Here is a 23,265-nt window from a genome sequence, read left to right as displayed (position 1 = left end):
GGCATTCTGGCAGCCAAGTGGCTTGACCTATATTAGTGAGCCTGGTTACCCCCTCTCGGAACCACAGACTTAGAAATCGCCAGCTCATATACAGTGCATAAAATATATTTATATAATATATTTATATATATACCCTTATACACCATTTTAATAAAAAATATCACAAAATTCTTCTAAGTCCCTCGGGAAGAGTGAAAGACGCGCACGTTCATTTTCAGAGCTCCTAGACCTTCCTATAAGAAGTTAGCCAAAAAGTAGCTTCGAAAAACGCTTAGGTTAAGTTTCACAGTTGCTTCTAATGTACCAAAGCTGGACTTAGACATAATTTCACTCTCACAACATTATGGCTGGTTGGAGACAGTCCGAACCACAAGTACCGGGTCCATGGTTCTGGGCGTATACTGGGGGGACGGGGACGACTCCCATTAACCCCTGACTATACCGGGGATACACTTATCACAATGCCTTTCTGGTCTGTGCTGAAGCAGGGCATTCTGGCAGCCAAGTGGCTTGACCTTTATTAGTGAGCCTGGTTACCCCCTCTCGGAACCACAGACTTAGAAATCGCCAGCTCATATACAGTGCATAAAATATATTTATATAATATATTTATATATATACCCTTATACACCATTTTAATAAAAAATATCACAAAATTCTTCTAAGTCCCTCGGGAAGAGTGAAAGACGCGCACGTTCATTTTCAGCGCTCCTAGACCTTCCTATAAGAAGTTAGCCAAAAAGTAGCTTCGAAAAACGCTTAGGTTAAGTTTCAGAGTTGCTTCTAATGTACCAAAGTTGGACTTAGACATAATTTCACTCTCACAACATTATGGCTGGTTGGAGACAGTCCGAACCAAAAGTACCGGGTCCATGGTTCTGGGCGTATACTGGGGGGACGGGGACGACTCCCATTAACCCCTGACTATACCGGGGATACGCTTATCACAATGCCTTTCTGGTCTGTGCTGAAGCAGGGCATTCTGGCAGCCAAGTGGCTTGACCTTTATTAGTGAGCCTGGTTACCCCCTCTCGGAACCACAGACTTAGAAATCGCCAGCTCATATACAGTGCATAAAATATATTTATATAATATATTTATATATATACCTTTATACACCATTTTAATAAAAAATATCACAAAATTCTTCTAAGTCCCTCGGGAAGAGTGAAAGACGCGCACGTTCATTTTCAGAGCTCCTAGACCTTCCTATAAGAAGTTAGCCAAAAAGTAGCTTCGAAAAACGCTTAGGTTAAGTTTCAGAGTTGCTTCTAATGTACCAAAGTTGGACTTAGACATAATTTCACTCTCACAACATTATGGCTGGTTGGAGACAGTCCGATCCACAAGTACCGGGTCCATGGTTCTGGGCGTATACTGGGGGGACGGGGACGACTCCCATTAACCCCTGACTATACCGGGGATACGCTTATCACAATGCCTTTCTGGTCTGTGCTGAAGCAGGGCATTCTGGCAGCCAAGTGGCTTGACCTTTATTAGTGAGCCTGGTTACCCCCTCTCGGAACCACAGACTTAGAAATCGCCAGCTCATATACAGTGCATAAAATATATTTATATAATATATTTATATATATACCTTTATACACCATTTTAATAAAAAATATCACAAAATTCTTCTAAGTCCCTCGGGAAGAGTGAAAGACGCGCACGTTCATTTTCAGAGCTCCTAGACCTTCCTATAAGAAGTTAGCCAAAAAGTAGCTTCGAAAAACGCTTAGGTTAAGTTTCAGAGTTGCTTCTAATGTACCAAAGTTGGACTTAGACATAATTTCACTCTCACAACATTATGGCTGGTTGGAGACAGTCCGATCCACAAGTACCGGGTCCATGGTTCTGGGCGTATACTGGGGGGACGGGGACGACTCCCATTAACCCCTGACTATACCGGGGATACGCTTATCACAATGCCTTTCTGGTCTGTGCTGAAGCAGGGCATTCTGGCAGCCAAGTGGCTTGACCTATATTAGTGAGCCTGGTTACCCCCTCTCGGAACCACAGACTTAGAAATCGCCAGCTCATATACAGTGCATAAATTTTTTTTATATAATATATTTATATATATACCCTTATACACCATTTTAATAAAAAATATCACAAAATTCTTCTAAGTCCCTCAGGAAGAGTGAAAGACGCGCACGTTCATTTTCAGAGCTCCTAGACCTTCCTATAAGAAGTTAGCCAAAAAGTAGCTTCGAAAAACGCTTAGGTTAAGTTTCACAGTTGCTTCTAATGTACCAAAGCTGGACTTAGACATAATTTCACTCTCACAACATTATGGCTGGTTGGAGACAGTCCGAACCACAAGTACCGGGTCCATGGTTCTGGGCGTATACTGGGGGGACGGGGACGACTCCCATTAACCCCTGACTATACCGGGGATACACTTATCACAATGCCTTTCTGGTCTGTGCTGAAGCAGGGCATTCTGGCAGCCAAGTGGCTTGACCTATATTAGTGAGCCTGGTTACCCCCTCTCGGAACCACAGACTTAGAAATCGCCAGCTCATATACAGTGCATAAAATATATTTATATAATATATTTATATATATACCCTTATACACCATTTTAATAAAAAATATCACAAAATTCTTCTAAGTCCCTCGGGAAGAGTGAAAGACGCGCACGTTCATTTTCAGCGCTCCTAGACCTTCCTATAAGAAGTTAGCCAAAAAGTAGCTTCGAAAAACGCTTAGGTTAAGTTTCAGAGTTGCTTCTAATGTACCAAAGTTGGACTTAGACATAATTTCACTCTCACAACATTATGGCTGGTTGGAGACAGTCCGAACCAAAAGTACCGGGTCCATGGTTCTGGGCGTATACTGGGGGGACGGGGACGACTCCCATTAACCCCTGACTATACCGGGGATACGCTTATCACAATGCCTTTCTGGTCTGTGCTGAAGCAGGGCGTTCTGGCAGCCAAGTGGCTTGACCTTTATTAGTGAGCCTGGTTACCCCCTCTCGGAACCACAGACTTAGAAATCGCCAGCTCATATACAGTGCATAAAATATATTTATATAATATATTTATATATATACCTTTATACACCATTTTAATAAAAAATATCACAAAATTCTTCTAAGTCCCTCGGGAAGAGTGAAAGACGCGCACGTTCATTTTCAGAGCTCCTAGACCTTCCTATAAGAAGTTAGCCAAAAAATAGCTTCGAAAAACGCTTAGGTTAAGTTTCAGAGTTGCTTCTAATGTACCAAAGTTGGACTTAGACATAATTTCACTCTCACAACATTATGGCTGGTTGGAGACAGTCCGAACCACAAGTACCGGGTCCATGGTTCTGGGCGTATACTGGGGGGACGGGGACGACTCCCATTAACCCCTGACTATACCGGGGATACGCTTATCACAATGCCTTTCTGGTCTGTGCTGAAGCAGGGCATTCTGGCAGCCAAGTGGCTTGACCTATATTAGTGAGCCTGGTTACCCCCTCTCGGAACCACAGACTTAGAAATCGCCAGCTCATATACAGTGCATAAATTTTTTTTATATAATATATTTATATATATATACCCTTATACACCATTTTAATAAAAAATATCACAAAATTCTTCTAAGTCCCTCGGGAAGAGTGAAAGACGCGCACGTTCATTTTCAGAGCTCCTAGACCTTCCTATAAGAAGTTAGCCAAAAAGTAGCTTCGAAAAACGCTTAGGTTAAGTTTCACAGTTGCTTCTAATATACCAAAGCTGGACTTAGACATAATTTCACTCTCACAACATTATGGCTGGTTGGAGACAGTCCGAACCACAAGTACCGTGTCCATTGTTCTGGGCGTATACTGGGGGGACGGGGACGACTCCCATTAACCCCTGACTATACCGGGGATACGCTTATCACAATGCCTTTCTGGTCTGTGCTGAAGCAGGGCATTCTGGCAGCCAAGTGGCTTGACCTATATTAGTGAGCCTGGTTACCCCCTCTCGGAACCACAGACTAAGAAATCGCCAGCTCATATACAGTGCATAAAATATATTTATATAATATATTTATATATATACCCTTATACACCATTTTAATAAAAAATATCACAAAATTCTTCTAAGTCCCTCGGGAAGAGTGAAAGACGCGCACGTTCATTTTCAGAGCTCCTAGACCTTCCTATAAGAAGTTAGCCAAAAAGTAGCTTCGAAAAACGCTTAGGTTAAGTTTCAGAGTTGCTTCTAATGTACCAAAGTTGGACTTAGACATAATTTCACTCTCACAACATTATGGCTGGTTGGAGACAGTCCGAACCACAAGTACCGGGTCCATGGTTCTGGGCGTATACTGGGGGAACGGGGACGACTCCCATTAACCCCTGACTATACCGGGGATACGCTTATCACAATGCCTTTCTGGTCTGTGCTGAAGCAGGGCATTCTGGCAGCCAAGTGGCTTGACCTATATTAGTGAGCCTGGTTACCCCCTCTCGGAACCACAGACTTAGAAATCGCCAGCTCATATACAGTGCATAAAATATATTTATATAATATATTTATATATATACCCTTATACACCATTTTAATAAAAAATATCACAAAATTCTTCTAAGTCCCTCGGGAAGAGTGAAAGACGCGCACGTTCATTTTCAGAGCTCCTAGACCTTCCTATAAGAAGTTAGCCAAAAAGTAGCTTCGAAAAACGCTTAGGTTAAGTTTCACAGTTGCTTCTAATGTACCAAAGCTGGACTTAGACATAATTTCACTCTCACAACATTATGGCTGGTTGGAGACAGTCCGAACCACAAGTACCGGGTCCATGGTTCTGGGCGTACACTGGGGGGACGGGGACGACTCCCATTAACCCCTGACTATACCGGGGATACACTTATCACAATGCCTTTCTGGTCTGTGCTGAAGCAGGGCATTCTGGCAGCCAAGTGGCTTGACCTTTATTAGTGAGCCTGGTTACCCCCTCTCGGAACCACAGACTTAGAAATCGCCAGCTCATATACAGTGCATAAAATATATTTATATAATATATTTATATATATACCCTTATACACCATTTTAATAAAAAATATCACAAAATTCTTCTAAGTCCCTCGGGAAGAGTGAAAGACGCGCACGTTCATTTTCAGCGCTCCTAGACCTTCCTATAAGAAGTTAGCCAAAAAGTAGCTTCGAAAAACGCTTAGGTTAAGTTTCAGAGTTGCTTCTAATGTACCAAAGTTGGACTTAGACATAATTTCACTCTCACAACATTATGGCTGGTTGGAGACAGTCCGAACCAAAAGTACCGGGTCCATGGTTCTGGGCGTATACTGGGGGGACGGGGACGACTCCCATTAACCCCTGACTATACCGGGGATACGCTTATCACAATGCCTTTCTGGTCTGTGCTGAAGCAGGGCATTCTGGCAGCCAAGTGGCTTGACCTTTATTAGTGAGCCTGGTTACCCCCTCTCGGAACCACAGACTTAGAAATCGCCAGCTCATATACAGTGCATAAAATATATTTATATAATATATTTATATGTATACCCTTATACACCATTTTAATAAAAAAATATCACAAAATTCTTCTAAGTCCCTCGGGAAGATTGAAAGACGCGCACGTTCATTTTCAGAGCTCCTAGACCTTCCTATAAGAAGTTAGCCAAAAAGTAGCTTCGAAAAACGCTTAGGTTAAGTTTCAGAGTTGCTTCTAATGTACCAAAGCTGGACTTAGACATAATTTCACTCTCACAACATTATGGCTGGTTGGAGACTGTCCGAACCACAAGTACCGGGTCCATGGTTCTGGGCGTATACTGGGGGGACGGGGACGACTCCCATTAACCCCTGACTATACCGGGGATACGCTTATCACAATGCCTTTCTGGTCTGTGCTGAAGCAGGGCATTCTGGCAACCAAGTGGCTTGACCTTTATTAGTGAGCCTGGTTACCCCCTCTCGGAACCACAGACTTAGAAATCGCCAGCTCATATACAGTGCATAAAATATATTTTTATATATACCCTTATACACCATTTTAATAAAAAATATCACAAAATGCTTCTAAGTCCCTCGGGAAGAGTGAAAGACGCGCACGTTCATTTTCAGAGCTCCTAGACCTTCCTATTAGAAGTTAGCCAAAAAGTAGCTTCGATAAACGCTTAGGTTAAGTTTCAGAGTTACTTCTAATGTACCAAAGCTGGACTTAGACATAATTTCACTCTCACAACATTATGGCTGGTTGGAGACAGTCCGAACCACAAGTACCGGGTCCATGGTTCTGGGCGTATACTGGGGGGACGGGGACGACTCCCATTAACCCCTGACTTTACCGGGGAAACGCTTATCACAATGCCTTTCTGGTCTGTGCTGAAGCAGGGCATTCTGGCAGCCAAGTGGCTTGACCTTTATTAGTGAGCCTGGTTACCCCCTCTCGGAACCACAGACTTAGAAATCGCCAGCTCATATACAGTGCATAAAATATATTTATATAATATATTTATATATATATACCCTTATACACCATTTTAATAAAAAAATATCACAAAATTCTTCTAAGTCCCTCGGGAAGAGTGAAAGACGCGCACGTTCATTTTCAGAGCTCCTAGACCTTCCTATAAGAAGTTAGCCAAAAAGTAGCTTCGAAAAACGCTTAGGTTAAGTTTCACAGTTGCTTCTAATGTACCAAAGCTGGACTTAGACATAATTTCACTCTCACAACATTATGGCTGGTTGGAGACAGTCCGAACCACAAGTACCGGGTCCATGGTTCTGGGCGTATACTGGGGGGACGGGGACGACTCCCATTAACCCCTGACTATACCGGGGATACGCTTATCACAATGCCTTTCTGGTCTGTGCTGAAGCAGGGCATTCTGGCAGCCAAGTGGCTTGACCTTTATTAGTGAGCCTGGTTACCCCCTCTCGGAACCACAGACTTAGAAATCGCCAGCTCATATACAGTGCATAAAATATATTTTTATATATACCCTTATACACCATTTTAATAAAAATTATCACAAAATGCTTCTAAGTCCCTCGGGAAGAGTGAAAGACGCGCACGTTCATTTTCAGAGCTCCTTGACCTTCCTATTAGAAGTTAGCCAAAAAGTAGCTTCGAAAAACGCTTAGGTTAAGTTTCAGAGTTGCTTCTAATGTACCAAAGCTGGACTTAGACATAATTTCACTCTCACAACATTATGGCTGGTTGGAGACAGTCCGAACCACAAGTACCGGGTCCATGGTTCTGGGCGTATACTGGGGGGACGGGGACGACTCCCATTAACCCCTGACTATACCGGGGAAACGCTTATCACAATGCCTTTCTGGTCTGTGCTGAAGCAGGGCATTCTGGCAGCCAAGTGGCTTGACCTTTATTAGTGAGCCTGGTTACCCCCTCTCGGAACCACAGACTTAGAAATCGCCAGCTCATATACAGTGCATAAAATATATTTATATAATATATTTATATATATACCCTTATACACCATTTTAATAAAAAAATATCACAAAATTCTTCTAAGTCCCTCGGGAAGAGTGAAAGACGCGCACGTTCATTTTCAGAGCTCCTAGACCTTCCTACTGTATAAGAAGTTAGCCAAAAAGTAGCTTCGAAAAACGCTTAGGTTAAGTTTCAGAGTTGCTTCTAATGTACCAAAGCTGGACTTAGACATAATTTCACTCTCACAACATTATGGCTGGTTGGAGACAGTCCGAACCACAAGTACCGGGTCCATGGTTCTGGGCGTATACTGGGGGGACGGGGACGACTCCCATTAACCCCTGACTATACCGGGGAAACGCTTATCACAATGCCTTTCTGGTCTGTGCTGAAGCAGGGCATTCTGGCAGCCAAGTGGCTTGACCTTTATTAGTGAGCCTGGTTACCCCCTCTCGGAACCACAGACTTAGAAATCGCCAGCTCATATACAGTGCATAAAATATATTTTTATATATACCCTTATACACCATTTTAATAAAAAATTATCACAAAATGCTTCTAAGTCCCTCGGGAAGAGTGAAAGACGCGCACGTTCATTTTCAGAGCTCCTAGACCTTCCTATTAGAAGTTAGCCAAAAAGTAGCTTCGATAAACGCTTAGGTTAAGTTTCAGAGTTGCTTCTAATGTACCAAAGCTGGACTTAGACATAATTTCACTCTCACAACATTATGGCTGGTTGGAGACAGTCCGAACCACAAGTACCGGGTCCATGGTTCTGGGCGTATACTGGGGGGACGGGGACGACTCCCATTAACCCCTGACTATACCGGGGATACGCTTATCACAATGCCTTTCTGGTCTGTGCTGAAGCAGGGCATTCTGGCAGCCAAGTGGCTTGACCTTTATTAGTGAGCCTGGTTACCCCCTCTCGGAACCACAGACTTAGAAATCGCCAGCTCATATACAGTGCATAAAATATATTTATATATATACCCTTATACACCATTTTAATAAAAAATATCACAAAATTCTTCTAAGTCCCTCGGGAAGAGTGAAAGACGCGCACGTTCATTTTGAGAGCTCCTAGACCTTCCTATAAGAAGATAGCCAAAAAGAAGCTTCGAAAAACGCTTAGGTTAAGTTTCAGAGTTGCTTCTAATGTACCAAAGCTGGACTTAGACATAATTTCACCCTCACAACATTATGGCTGGTTGGAGACAGTCCGAACCACAAGTACCGGGTCCATGGTTCTGGCCGTATACTGGGGGGACGGGGACGACTCCCATTAACCCCTGACTATACCGGGGATACGCTTATCACAATGCCTTTCTGGTCTGTGCTGAAGCAGGGCATTCTAGCAGACAAGTGGCTTGACCTTTATAAGTGAGCCTGGTTACCCCCTCTCGGAACCACAGACTTAGAAATCGCCAGCTCATATACAGTGCATAAAATATATTTATATATATATACCCTTATACACCATTTTAATAAAAAATATCACAAAATTCTTCTAAGTCCCTCGGGAAGAGTGAAAGACGCGCACGTTCATTTTCAGAGCTCCTAGACCTTCCTATTAGAAGTTAGCCAAAAAGTAGCTTCGATAAACGCTTAGGTTAAGTTTCAGAGTTGCTTCTAATGTACCAAAGCTGGACTTAGACATAATTTCACTCTCACAACATTATGGCTGGTTGGAGACAGTCCGAACCACATGTAATGGGGTCCATGGTTCTGGGCGTATACTGGGGGGACGGGGACGACTCCCATTAACCCCTGACTATACCGGGGATACGCTTATCACAATGCCTTTCTGGTCTGTGCTGAAGCAGGGCATTCTGGCAGCCAAGTGGCTTGACCTTTATTAGTGAGCCTGGTTACCCCCTCTCGGAACCACAGACTTAGAAATCGCCAGCTCATATACAGTGCATAAAATATATTTTTATATATACCCTTATACACCATTTTAATAAAAATTATCACAAAATGCTTCTAAGTCCCTCGGGAAGAGTGAAAGACGCGCACGTTCATTTTCAGAGCTCCTTGACCTTCCTATTAGAAGTTAGCCAAAAAGTAGCTTCGAAAAACGCTTAGGTTAAGTTTCAGAGTTGCTTCTAATGTACCAAAGCTGGACTTAGACATAATTTCACTCTCACAACATTATGGCTGGTTGGAGACAGTCCGAACCACAAGTACCGGGTCCATGGTTCTGGGCGTATACTGGGGGGACGGGGACGACTCCCATTAACCCCTGACTATACCGGGGATATGCTTATCACAATGCCTTTCTGGTCTGTGCTGAAGCAGGGCATTCTGGCAGCCAAGTGGCTTGAACTTTATTAGTGAGCCTGGTTACCCCCTCTCGGAACCACAGACTTAGAAATCGCCAGCTCATATACAGTGCATAAAATATATTTATATATATACCCTTATACACCATTTTAATAAAAAATATAACAAAATTCTTCTACAGTAAGTCCCTCGGGAAGAGTGAAATACGCGCACGTTCATTTTCAGAGCTCCTAGACCTTCCTATAAGAAGTTAGCCAAAAAGTTGCTTCGAAAATCGCTTTGGTTAAGTTTCAGAGTTGCTTCCAATGTACCAAAGCTGGACTTAGACATAATTTCACTCTCACAACATTATGGCTGGTTGGAGACAGTCCGAACCACAAGTACCGGGTCCATGGTTCTGGGCGTATACTGGGGGGACGGGGACGACTCCCATTAACCCCTGACTATACCGGGGAAACGCTTATCACAATGCCTTTCTGGTCTGTGCTGAAGCAGGGCATTCTGGCAGCCAAGTGGCTTGACCTTTATTAGTGAGCCTGGTTACCCCCTCTCGGAACCACAGACTTAGAAATCGCCAGCTCATATACAGTGCATAAAATATATTTATATAATATATTTATATATATACCCTTATACACCATTTTAATAAAAAAATATCACAAAATTCTTCTAAGTCCCTCGGGAAGATTGAAAGACGCGCACGTTCATTTTCAGAGCTCCTAGACCTTCCTATAAGAAGTTAGCCAAAAAGTAGCTTCGAAAAACGCTTAGGTTAAGTTTCAGAGTTGCTTCTAATGTACCAAAGCTGGACTTAGACATAATTTCACTCTCACAACATTATGGCTGGTTGGAGACAGTCCGAACCACAAGTACTGGGTCCATGGTTCTGGGCGTATACTGGGGGGACGGGGACGACTCCCATTAACCCCTGACTATACCGGGGATACGCTTATCACAATGCCTTTCTGGTCTGTGCTGAAGCAGGGCATTCTGGCAACCAAGTGGCTTGACCTTTATTAGTGAGCCTGGTTACCCCCTCTTGGAACCACAGACTTAGAAATCGCCAGCTCATATACAGTGCATAAAATATATTTTTATATATACCCTTATACACCATTTTAATAAAAAATATCACAAAATGCTTCTAAGTCCCTCGGGAAGAGTGAAAGACGCGCACGTTCATTTTCAGAGCTCCTAGACCTTCCTATTAGAAGTTAGCCAAAAAGTAGCTTCGATAAATGCTTAGGTTAAGTTTCAGAGTTGCTTCTAATGTACCAAAGCTGGACTTAGACATAATTTCACTCTCACAACATTATGGCTGGTTGGAGACAGTCCGAACCACAAGTACCGGGTCCATGGTTCTGGGCGTATACTGGGGGGACGGGGACGACTCCCATTAACCCCTGACTATACCGGGGAAACGCTTATCACAATGCCTTCCTGGTCTGTGCTGAAGCAGGGCATTCTGGCAGCCAAGTGGCTTGACCTTTATTAGTGAGCCTGGTTACCCCCTCTCGGAACCACAGACTTAGAAATCGCCAGCTCATATACAGTGCATAAAATATATTTATATAATATATTTATATACTGTATATACCCTTATACACCATTTTAATAAAAAAATATCACAAAATTCTTCTAAGTCCCTCGGGAAGAGTGAAAGACGCGCACGTTCATTTTCAGAGCTCCTAGACCTTCCTATAAGAAGTTAGCCAAAAAGTAGCTTCGAAAAACGCTTAGGTTAAGTTTCGGAGTTGCTTCTAATGTACCAAAGCTGGACTTAGACATAATTTCACTCTCACAATATTATGGCTGGTTGGAGACAGTCCGAACCACAAGTACCGGGTCCATGGTTCTGGGCGTATACTGGGGTGACGGGGACGACTCCCATTAACCCCTGTCTATACCGGGGATACGCTTATCACAATGCCTTTCTGGTCTGTGCTGAAGCAGGGCATTCTGGCAGCCAAGTGGCTTGACCTTTATTAGTGAGCCTGGTTACCCCCTCTCGGAACCACAGACTTAGAAATCGCCAGCTCATATACAGTGCATAAAATATATTTTTATATATACCCTTATACACCATTTTAATAAAAATTATCACAAAATGCTTCTAAGTCCCTCGGGAAGAGTGAAAGACGCGCACGTTCATTTTCAGAGCTCCTAGACCTTCCTATTAGAAGTTAGCCAAAAAGTAGCTACGATAAACGCTTAGGTTAAGTTTCAGAGTTGCTTCTAATGTACCAAAGCTGGACTTAGACATAATTTCACTCTCACAACATTATGGCTGGTTGGAGACAGTCCGAACCACAAGTACCGGGTCCATTGTTCTGGGCGTATACTGGGGGGACGGGGACGACTCCCATTAACCCCTGACTATACCGGGGATACGCTTATCACAATGCCTTTCTGGTCTGTGCTGAAGCAGGGCATTCTGGCAACCAAGTGGCTTGACCTTTATTAGTGAGCCTGGTTACCCCCTCTCGGAACCACAGACTTAGAAATCGCCAGCTCATATACAGTGCATAAAATATATTTTTATATATACCCTTAAACACCATTTTAATAAAAATTATCACAAAATGCTTCTAAGTCCCTCGGGAAGAGTGAAAGACGCGCACGTTCATTTTCAGAGCTCCTAGACCTTCCTATTAGAAGTTAGCCAAAAAGTAGCTACGATAAACGCTTAGGTAAAGTTTCAGAGTTGCTTCTAATGTACCAAAGCTGGACTTAGACATAATTTCACTCTCACAACATTATGGCTGGTTGGAGACAGTCCGAACCACAAGTACCGGGTCCATGGTTCTGGGCGTATACTGGGGGGACGGGGACGACTCCCATTAACCCCTGACTATACCGGGGATACGCTTATCACAATGCCTTTCTGGTCTGTGCTGAAGCAGGGCATTCTGGCAACCAAGTGGCTTGACCTTTATTAGTGAGCCTGGTTACCCCCACTCGGAACCACAGACTTAGAAATCGCCAGCTCATATACAGTGCATAAAATATATTTTTATATATACCCTTATACACCATTTTAATAAAAATTATCACAAAATGCTTCTAAGTCCCTCGGGAAGAGTGAAAGACGCGCACGTTCATTTTCAGAGCTCCTAGACCTTCCTATTAGAAGTTAGCCAAAAAGTAGCTACGATAAACGCTTAGGTTAAGTTTCAGAGTTGCTTCTAATGTACCAAAGCTGGACTTAGACATAATTTCACTCTCACAACATTATGGCTGGTTGGAGACAGTCCGAACCACAAGTACCGGGTCCATGGTTCTGGGCGTATACTGGGGGGACGGGGACGACTCCCATTAACCCCTGACTATACCGGGTATACACTTATAACAATGCCTTTCTGGTCTGTGCTGAAGCAGGGCATTCTGGCAGCCAAGTGGCTTGACCTATATTAGTGAGCCTGGTTACCCCCTCTCGGAACCACAGACTTAGAAATCGCCAGCTCATATACAGTGCATAAATTTTTTTTATATAATATATTTATATATATACCCTTATACACCATTTTAATAAAAAATATCACAAAATTCTTCTAAGTCCCTCGGGAAGAGTGAAAGACGCGCACGTTCATTTTCAGAGATCCTAGACCTTCCTATAAGAAGTTAGCCAAAAAGTAGCTTCGAAAATCGCTTAGGTTAAGTTTCAGAGTTGCTTCTAATGTACCAAAGCTGGACTTAGACATAATTTCACTCTCACAACATTATGGCTGGTTGGAGACAGTCCGAACCACAAGTACCGGGTCCATGGTTCTGGGCGTATACTGGGGGGACGGGGACGACTCCCATTAACCCCTGACTATACCGGGGATACGCTTATCACAATGCCTTTCTGGTCTGTGCTGAAGCAGGGCATTCTGGCAGCCAAGTGGCTTGACCTATATTAGTGAGCCTGGTTACCCCCTCTCGGAACCACAGACTTAGAAATCGCCAGCTCATATACAGTGCATACTTTTTTTTATATAATATATTTATATATATACCCTTATACACCATTTTAATAAAAAATATCACAAAATTCTTCTAAGTCCCTCGGGAAGAGTGAAAGACGCGCACGTTCATTTTCAGAGCTCCTAGACCTTCCTATAAGAAGTTAGCCAAAAAGTAGCTTCGAAAAACGCTTAGGTTAAGTTTCACAGTTGCTTCTAATGTACCAAAGCTGGACTTAGACATAATTTCACTCTCACAACATTATGGCTGGTTGGAGACAGTCCGAACCACAAGTACCGGGTCCATGGTTCTGGGCGTATACTGGGGGGACGGGGACGACTCCCATTAACCCCTGACTATACCGGGGATACACTTATCACAATGCCTTTCTGGTCTGTGCTGAAGCAGGGCATTCTGGCAGCCAAGTGGCTTGACCTTTATTAGTGAGCCTGGTTACCCCCTCTCGGAACCACAGACTTAGAAATCGCCAGCTCATATACAGTGCATAAAATATATTTATATAATATATTTATATATATACCCTTATACACCATTTTAATTAAAAATATCACAAAATTCTTCTAAGTCCCTCGGGAAGAGTGAAAGACGCGCACGTTCATTTTCAGAGCTCCTAGACCTTCCTATAAGAATTTAGCCAAAAAGTAGCTTCGAAAAACGCTTAGGTTAAGTTTCACAGTTGCTTCTAATGTACCAAAGCTGGACTTAGACATAATTTCACTCTCACAACATTATGGCTGGTTGGAGACAGTCCGAACCACAAGTACCGGGTCCATGGTTCTGGGCGTATACTGGGGGGACGGGGACGACTCCCATTAACCCCTGACTATACCGGGGATACGCTTATCACAATGTCTTTCTGGTCTGTGCTGAAGCAGGGCATTCTGGCAGCCAAGTGGCTTGACCTTTATTAGTGAGCCTGGTTACCCCCTCTCGGAACCACAGACTTAGAAATCGCCACCTCATATACAGTGCATAAAATATATTTATATAATATATTTATATATATACCCTTATACACCATTTTAATAAAAAATATCACAAAATTCTTCTAAGTCCCTCGGGAAGAGTGAAAGACGCGCACGTTCATTTTCAGAGCTCCTAGACCTTCCTATAAGAAGTTAGCCAAAAAGTAGCTTCGAAAAACGCTTAGGTTAAGTTTCAGAGTTGCTTCTAATGTACCAAAGTTGGACTTAGACATAATTTCACTCTCACAACATTATGGCTGGTTGGAGACAGTCCGAACCACAAGTACCGGGTCCATGGTTCTGGGCGAATACTGGGGGGACGGGGACGACTCCCATTAACCCCTGACTATACCGGGGATACGCTTATCACAATGCCTTTCTGGTCTGTGCTGATGCAGGGCATTCTAGCAGCCAAGTGGCATGACCTTTATAAGTGTGCCTGGTTACCCCCTCTCGGAACCACAGACTTAGAAATCGCCAGCTCAAATACAGTGCATAAAATATATTTATATATATACCCTTATACACCATTTTAATAAAAAATATCACAAAATTCTTCTAAGTCCCTCGGGAAGAGTGAAATACGCGCACGTTCATTTTCAGAGCTCCTAGACCTTCCTATAAGAAGTTAGCCAAAAAGTAGCTTCGAAAATCGCTTAGGTTAAGTTTCAGAGTTGCTTCTAATGTACCAAAGCTGGACTTAGACATAATTTCACTCTCACAACATTATGGCTGGTTGGAGACAGTCCGAACCACAAGTACCGGGTACATGGTTCTGGGCGTATACTGGGGGGACGGGGTCGACTCCCATTAACCCCTGACTATACCGGGGAAACGCTTATCACAATGCCTTTCTGGTCTGTGCTGAAGCAGGGCATTCTGGCAGCCAAGTGGCTTGACCTTTATTAGTGAGCCTGGTTACCCCCTCTCGGAACCACAGACTTAGAAATCGCCAGCTCATATACAGTGCATAAAATATATTTATATAATATATTTATATATATACCCTTATACACCATTTTAATAAAAAAATATCACAAAATTCTTGTAAGTCCCTCGGGAAGAGTGAAAGACGCGCACGTTCATTTTCAGAGCTCCTAGACCTTTCTCTAAGAAGTTAGCCAAAAAGTAGCTTCGAAAAACGCTTAGGTTAAGTTTCAGAGTTGCTTCTAATGTACCAAAGCTGGACTTAGACATAATTTCACTCTCACAACATTATGGCTGGTTGGAGACAGTCCGAACCACAAGTACCGGGTCCATGGTTCTGGGCGTATACTGGGGTGACGGGGACGACTCCCATTAACCCCTGTCTATACCGGGGATACGCTTATCACAATGCCTTTCTGGTCTGTGCTGAAGCAGGGCATTCTGGCAGCCAAGTGGCTTGACCTTTATTAGTGAGCCTGGTTACCCCCTCTCGGAACCACAGACTTAGAAATCGCCAGCTCATATACAGTGCATAAAATATATTTATATAATATATTTATATATATACCCTTATACACCATTTTAATAAAAAAATATCACAAAATTCTTGTAAGTCCCTCGGGAAGAGTGAAAGACGCGCACGTTCATTTTCAGAGCTCCTAGACCTTTCTCTAAGAAGTTAGCCAAAAAGTAGCTTCGAAAAACGCTTAGGTTAAGTTTCAGAGTTGCTTCTAATGTACCAAAGCTGGACTTAGACATAATTTCACTCTCACAACATTATGGCTGGTTGGAGACAGTCCGAACCACAAGTACCGGGTCCATGGTTCTGGGCGTATACTGGGGTGACGGGGACGACTCCCATTAACCCCTGTCTATACCGGGGATACGCTTATCACAATGCCTTTCTGGTCTGTGCTGAAGCAGGGCATTCTGGCAGCCAAGTGGCTTGACCTTTATTAGTGAGCCTGGTTACCCCCTCTCGGAACCACAGACTTAGAAATCGCCAGCTCATATACAGTGCATAAAATATATTTTTATATATACCCTTATACACCATTTTAATAAAAATTATCACAAAATGCTTCTAAGTCCCTCGGGAAGAGTGAAAGACGCGCACGTTCATTTTCAGAGCTCCTAGACCTTCCTATTAGAAGTTAGCCAAAAAGTAGCTACGATAAACGCTTAGGTTAAGTTTCAGAGTTGCTTCTAATGTACCAAAGCTGGACTTAGACATAATTTCACTCTCACAACATTATGGCTGGTTGGAGACAGTCCGAACCACAAGTACCGGGTCCATTGTTCTGGGCGTATACTGGGGGGACGGGGACGACTCCCATTAACCCCTGACTATACCGGGGATACGCTTATCACAATGCCTTTCTGGTCTGTGCTGAAGCAGGGCATTCTGGCAACCAAGTGGCTTGACCTTTATTAGTGAGCCTGGTTACCCCCTCTCGGAACCACAGACTTAGAAATCGCCAGCTCATATACAGTGCATAAAATATATTTTTATATATACCCTTAAACACCATTTTAATAAAAATTATCACAAAATGCTTCTATGTCCCTCGGGAAGAGTGAAAGACGCGCACGTTCATTTTCAGAGCTCCTAGACCTTCCTATTAGAAGTTAGCCAAAAAGTAGCTACGATAAACGCTTAGGTAAAGTTTCAGAGTTGCTTCTAATGTACCAAAGCTGGACTTAGACATAATTTCACTCTCACAACATTATGGCTGGTTGGAGACAGTCCGAACCACAAGTACCGGGTCCATGGTTCTGGGCGTATACTGGGGGGACGGGGACGACTCCCATTAACCCCTGACTATACCGGGGATACGCTTATCACAATGCCTTTCTGGTCTGTGCTGAAGCAGGGCATTCTGGCAACCAAGTGGCTTGACCTTTATTAGTGAGCCTGGTTACCCCCTCTCGGAACCACAGACTTAGAAATCGCCAGCTCATACAGTATACAGTGCATAAAATATATTTTTATATATACCCTTATACACCATTTTAATAAAAATTATCACAAAATGCTTCTAAGTCCCTCGGGAAGAGTGAAAGACGCGCACGTTCATTTTCAGAGCTCCTAGACCTTCCTATTAGAAGTTAGCCAAAAAGTAGCTACGATAAACGCTTAGGTTAAGTTTCAGAGTTGCTTCTAATGTACCAAAGCTGGACTTAGACATAATTTCACTCTCACAACATTATGGCTGGTTGGAGACAGTCCGAACCACAAGTACCGGGTCCATGGTTCTGGGCGTATACTGGGGGGACGGGGACGACTCCCATTAACCCCTGACTATACCGGGGATACACTTATAACAATGCCTTTCTGGTCTGTGCTGAAGCAGGGCATTCTGGCAGCCAAGTGGCTTGACCTATATTAGTGAGCCTGGTTACCCCCTCTCGGAACCACAGACTTAGAAATCGCCAGCTCATATACAGTGCATAAATTTTTTTTATATAATATATTTATATATATACCCTTATACACCATTTTAATAAAAAATATCACAAAATTCTTCTAAGTCCCTCGGGAAGAGTGAAAGACGCGCACGTTCATTTTCAGAGATCCTAGACCTTCCTATAAGAAGTTAGCCAAAAAGTAGCTTCGAAAAACGCTTAGGTTAAGTTTCACAGTTGCTTCTAATGTACCAAAGCTGGACTTAGACATAATTTCACTCTCACAACATTATGGCTGGTTGGAGACAGTCCGAACCACAAGTACCGGGTCCATGGTTCTGGGCGTATACTGGGGGGACGGGGACGACTCCCATTAACCCCTGACTATACCGGGGATACACTTATAACAATGCCTTTCTGGTCTGTGCTGAAGCAGGGCATTCTGGCAGCCAAGTGGCTTGACCTTTATTAGTGAGCCTGGTTACCCCCTCTCGGAACCACAGACTTAGAAATCGCCAGCTCATATACAGTGCATAAAATATATTTATATAATATATTTATATATATATACCCTTATACACCATTTTAATAAAAAATATCACAAAATTCTTCTAAGTCCCTCGGGAAGAGTGAAAGACGCGCACGTTCATTTTCAGATCTCCTAGACCTTCCTATAAGAAGTTAGCCAAAAAGTAGCTTCGAAAAACGCTTAGGTTAAGTTTCAGAGTTGCTTCTAATGTACCAATGTTGGACTTAGACATAATTTCACTCTCACAACATTATGGCTGGTTGGAGACAGTCCGAACCATAAGTACCGGGTCCATGGTTCTGGGCGTATACTGGGGGGACGGGGACGACTCCCATTAACCCCTGACTATACCGGGGATACGCTTATCACAATGCCTTTCTGGTCTGTGCTGAAGCAGGGCATTCTGGCAGCCAAGTGGCTTGACCTATATTAGTGAGCCTGGTTACCCCCTCTCGGAACCACAGACTTAGAAATCGCCAGCTCATATACAGTGCATACTTTTTTTTATATAATATATTTATATATATACCCTTATACACCATTTTAATAAAAAATATCACAAAATTCTTCTAAGTCCCTCGGGAAGAGTGAAAGACGCGCACGTTCATTTTCAGAGCTCCTAGACCTTCCTATAAGAAGTTAGCCAAAAAGTAGCTTCGAAAAACGCTTAGGTTAAGTTTCACAGTTGCTTCTAATGTACCAAAGCTGGACTTAGACATAATTTCACTCTCACAACATTATGGCTGGTTGGAGACAGTCCGAACCACAAGTACCGGGTCCATGGTTCTGGGCGTATACTGGGGGGACGGGGACGACTCCCATTAACCCCTGACTATACCGGGGATACACTTATCACAATGCCTTTCTGGTCTGTGCTGAAGCAGGGCATTCTGGCAGCCAAGTGGCTTGACCTTTATTAGTGAGCCTGGTTACCCCCTCTCGGAACCACAGACTTAGAAATCGCCAGCTCATATACAGTGCATAAAATATATTTATATAATATATTTATATATATACCCTTATACACCATTTTAATTAAAAATATCACAAAATTCTTCTAAGTCCCTCGGGAAGAGTGAAAGACGCGCACGTTCATTTTCAGAGCTCCTAGACCTTCCTATAAGAATTTAGCCAAAAAGTAGCTTCGAAAAACGCTTAGGTTAAGTTTCACAGTTGCTTCTAATGTACCAAAGCTGGACTTAGACATAATTTCACTCTCACAACATTATGGCTGGTTGGAGACAGTCCGAACCACAAGTACCGGGTCCATGGTTCTGGGCGTATACTGGGGGGACGGGGACGACTCCCATTAACCCCTGACTATACCGGGGATACGCTTATCACAATGCCTTTCTGGTCTGTGCTGAAGCAGGGCATTCTGGCAGCCAAGTGGCTTGACCTTTATTAGTGAGCCTGGTTACCCCCTCTCGGAACCACAGACTTAGAAATCGCCACCTCATATACAGTGCATAAAATATATTTATATAATATATTTATATATATACCCTTATACACCATTTTAATAAAAAATATCACAAAATTCTTCTAAGTCCCTCGGGAAGAGTGAAAGACGCGCACGTTCATTTTCAGAGCTCCTAGACCTTCCTATAAGAAGTTAGCCAAAAAGTAGCTTCGAAAAACGCTTAGGTTACGTTTCAGAGTTGCTTCTAATGTACCAAAGTTGGACTTAGACATAATTTCACTCTCACAACATTATGGCTGGTTGGAGACAGTCCGAACCACAAGTACCGGGTCCATGGTTCTGGGCGTATACTGGGGGGACGGGGACGACTCCCATTAACCCCTGACTATACCGGGGATACGCTTATCACAATGCCTTTCTGGTCTGTGCTGAAGCAGGGCATTCTGGCAGCCAAGTGGCTTGACCTATATTAGTGAGCCTGGTTACCCCCTCTCGGAACCACAGACTTAGAAATCGCCAGCTCATATACAGTGCATAATTTTTTTTTATATAATATATTTATATATATACCCTTATACACCATTTTAATAAAAAATATCACAAAATTCTTCTAAGTCCCTCGGGAAGAGTGAAAGACGCGCACGTTCATTTTCAGAGCTCCTAGACCTTCTTATAAGAAGTTAGCCAAAAAGTAGCTTCGAAAAACGCTTAGGTTAAGTTTCAGAGTTGCTTCTAATGTACCTAAGTTGGACTTAGACATAATTTCACTCTCACAACATTATGGCTGGTTGGAGACAGTCCGAACCACAAGTACCGGGTCCATGGTTCTGGGCGTATACTGGGGGGACGGGGACGACTCCCATTAACCCCTGACAATACCGGGGATACGCTTATCACAATGCCTTTCTGGTCTGTGCTGAAGCAGGGCATTCTGGCAGCCAAGTGGCTTGACCTTTATTAGTGAGCCTGGTTACCCCCTCTCGGAACCACAGACTTAGAAATCGCCAGCTCATATACAGTGCATAAAATATATTTATATAATATATTTATATATATACCCTTATACACCATTTTAATAAAAAATATCACAAAATTCTTCTAAGTCCCTCGGGAAGAGTGAAAGACGCGCACGTTCATTTTCAGAGCTCCTAGACCTTCCTATAAGAAGTTAGCCAAAAAGTAGCTTCGAAAAACGCTTAGGTTAAGTTTCACAGTTGCTTCTAATGTACCAAAGCTGGACTTAGACATAATTTCACTCTCACAACATTATGGCTGGTTGGAGACAGTCCGAACCACAAGTACCGGGTCCATGGTTCTGGGCGTATACTGGGGGGACGGGGACGACTCCCATTAACCCCTGACTATACCGGGGATACACTTATCACAATGCCTTTCTGGTCTGTGCTGAAGCAGGGCATTCTGGCAGCCAAGTGGCTTGACCTTTATTAGTGAGCCTGGTTACCCCCTCTCGGAACCACAGACTTAGAAATCGCCAGCTCATATACAGTGCATAAAATATATTTATATAATATAGTTATATATATACCCTTATACACCATTTTAATAAAAAATATCACAAAATTCTTCTAAGTCCCTCGGGAAGAGTGAAAGACGCGCACGTTCATTTTCAGAGCTCCTAGACCTTCCTATAAGAAGTTAGCCAAAAAGTAGCTTCGAAAAACGCTTAGGTTAAGTTTCAGAGTTGCTTCTAATGTACCAAAGTTGGACTTAGACATAATTTCACTCTCACAACATTATGGCTGGTTGGAGACAGTCCGAACCACAAGTACCGGGTCCATGGTTCTGGGCGTATACTGGGGGGACGGGGACGACTCCCATTAACCCCTGACTATACCGGGGATACGCTTATCACAATGCCTTTCTGGTCTGTGCTGAAGCAGGGCATTCTGGCAGCCAAGTGGCTTGACCTATATTAGTGAGCCTGGTTACCCCCTCTCGGAACCACAGACTTAGAAATCGCCAGCTCATATACAGTGCATACTTTTTTTTATATAATATATTTATATATATACCCTTATACACCATTTTAATAAAAAATATCACAAAATTCTTCTAAGTCCCTCGGGAAGAGTGAAAGACGCGCACGTTCATTTTCAGCGCTCCTAGACCTTCCTATAAGAAGTTAGCCAAAAAGTAGCTTCGAAAAACGCTTAGGTTAAGTTTCAGAGTTGCTTCTAATGTACCAAAGTTGGACTTAGACATAATTTCACTCTCACAACATTATGGCTGGTTGGAGACAGTCCGAACCAAAAGTACCGGGTCCATGGTTCTGGGCGTATACTGGGGGGACGGGGACGACTCCCATTAACCCCTGACTATACCGGGGATACGCTTATCACAATGCCTTTCTGGTCTGTGCTGAAGCAGGGCATTCTGGCAGCCAAGTGGCTTGACCTTTATTAGTGAGCCTGGTTACCCCCTCTCGGAACCACAGACTTAGAAATCGCCAGCTCATATACAGTGCATAAAATATATTTATATAATATATTTATATATATATACCTTTATACACCATTTTAATAAAAAATATCACAAAATTCTTCTAAGTCCCTCGGGAAGAGTGAAAGACGCGCACGTACATTTTCAGAGCTCCTAGACCTTCCTATAAGAAGTTAGCCAAAAAGTAGCTTCGAAAAACGCTTAGGTTAAGTTTCAGAGTTGCTTCTAATGTACCAAAGTTGGACTTAGACATAATTTCACTCTCACAACATTATGGCTGGTTGGAGACAGTCCGAACCACAAGTACCGGGTCCATGGTTCTGGGCGTATACTGGGGGGACGGGGACGACTCCCATTAACCCCTGACTATACCGGGGATACGCTTATCACAATGCCTTTCTGGTCTGTGCTGAAGCAGGGCATTCTGGCAGCCAAGTGGCTTGACCTATATTAGTGAGCCTGGTTACCCCCTCTCGAAACCACAGACTTAGAAATCGCCAGCTCATATACAGTGCATAATTTTTTTTTATATAATATATTTATATATATACCCTTATACACCATTTTAATAAAAAATATCACAAAATTCTTCTAAGTCCCTCGGGAAGAGTGAAAGACGCGCACGTTCATTTTCAGAGCTCCTACAGTAGACCTTCCTATAAGAAGTTAGCCAAAAATAAGCTTCGAAAAACGCTTAGGTTAAGTTTCAGAGTTGCTTCTAATGTACCAAAGTTGGACTTAGACATAATTTCACTCACAACATTATGGCTGGTTGGAGACAGTCCGAACCACAAGTACCGGGTCCATGGTTCTGGGCGTATACTGGGGGGACGGGGACGACTCCCATTAACCCCTGACTATACCGGGGATACGCTTATCACAATGCCTTTCTGGTCTGTGCTGAAG

The sequence above is a fragment of the Ascaphus truei genome, chromosome 4, assembly GCF_040206685.1.
Source record: "Ascaphus truei isolate aAscTru1 chromosome 4, aAscTru1.hap1, whole genome shotgun sequence".
NCBI classification, from domain to species: Eukaryota; Metazoa; Chordata; class Amphibia; order Anura; family Ascaphidae; genus Ascaphus; species Ascaphus truei.
This window is presented reverse-complemented; position numbering follows the sequence as displayed.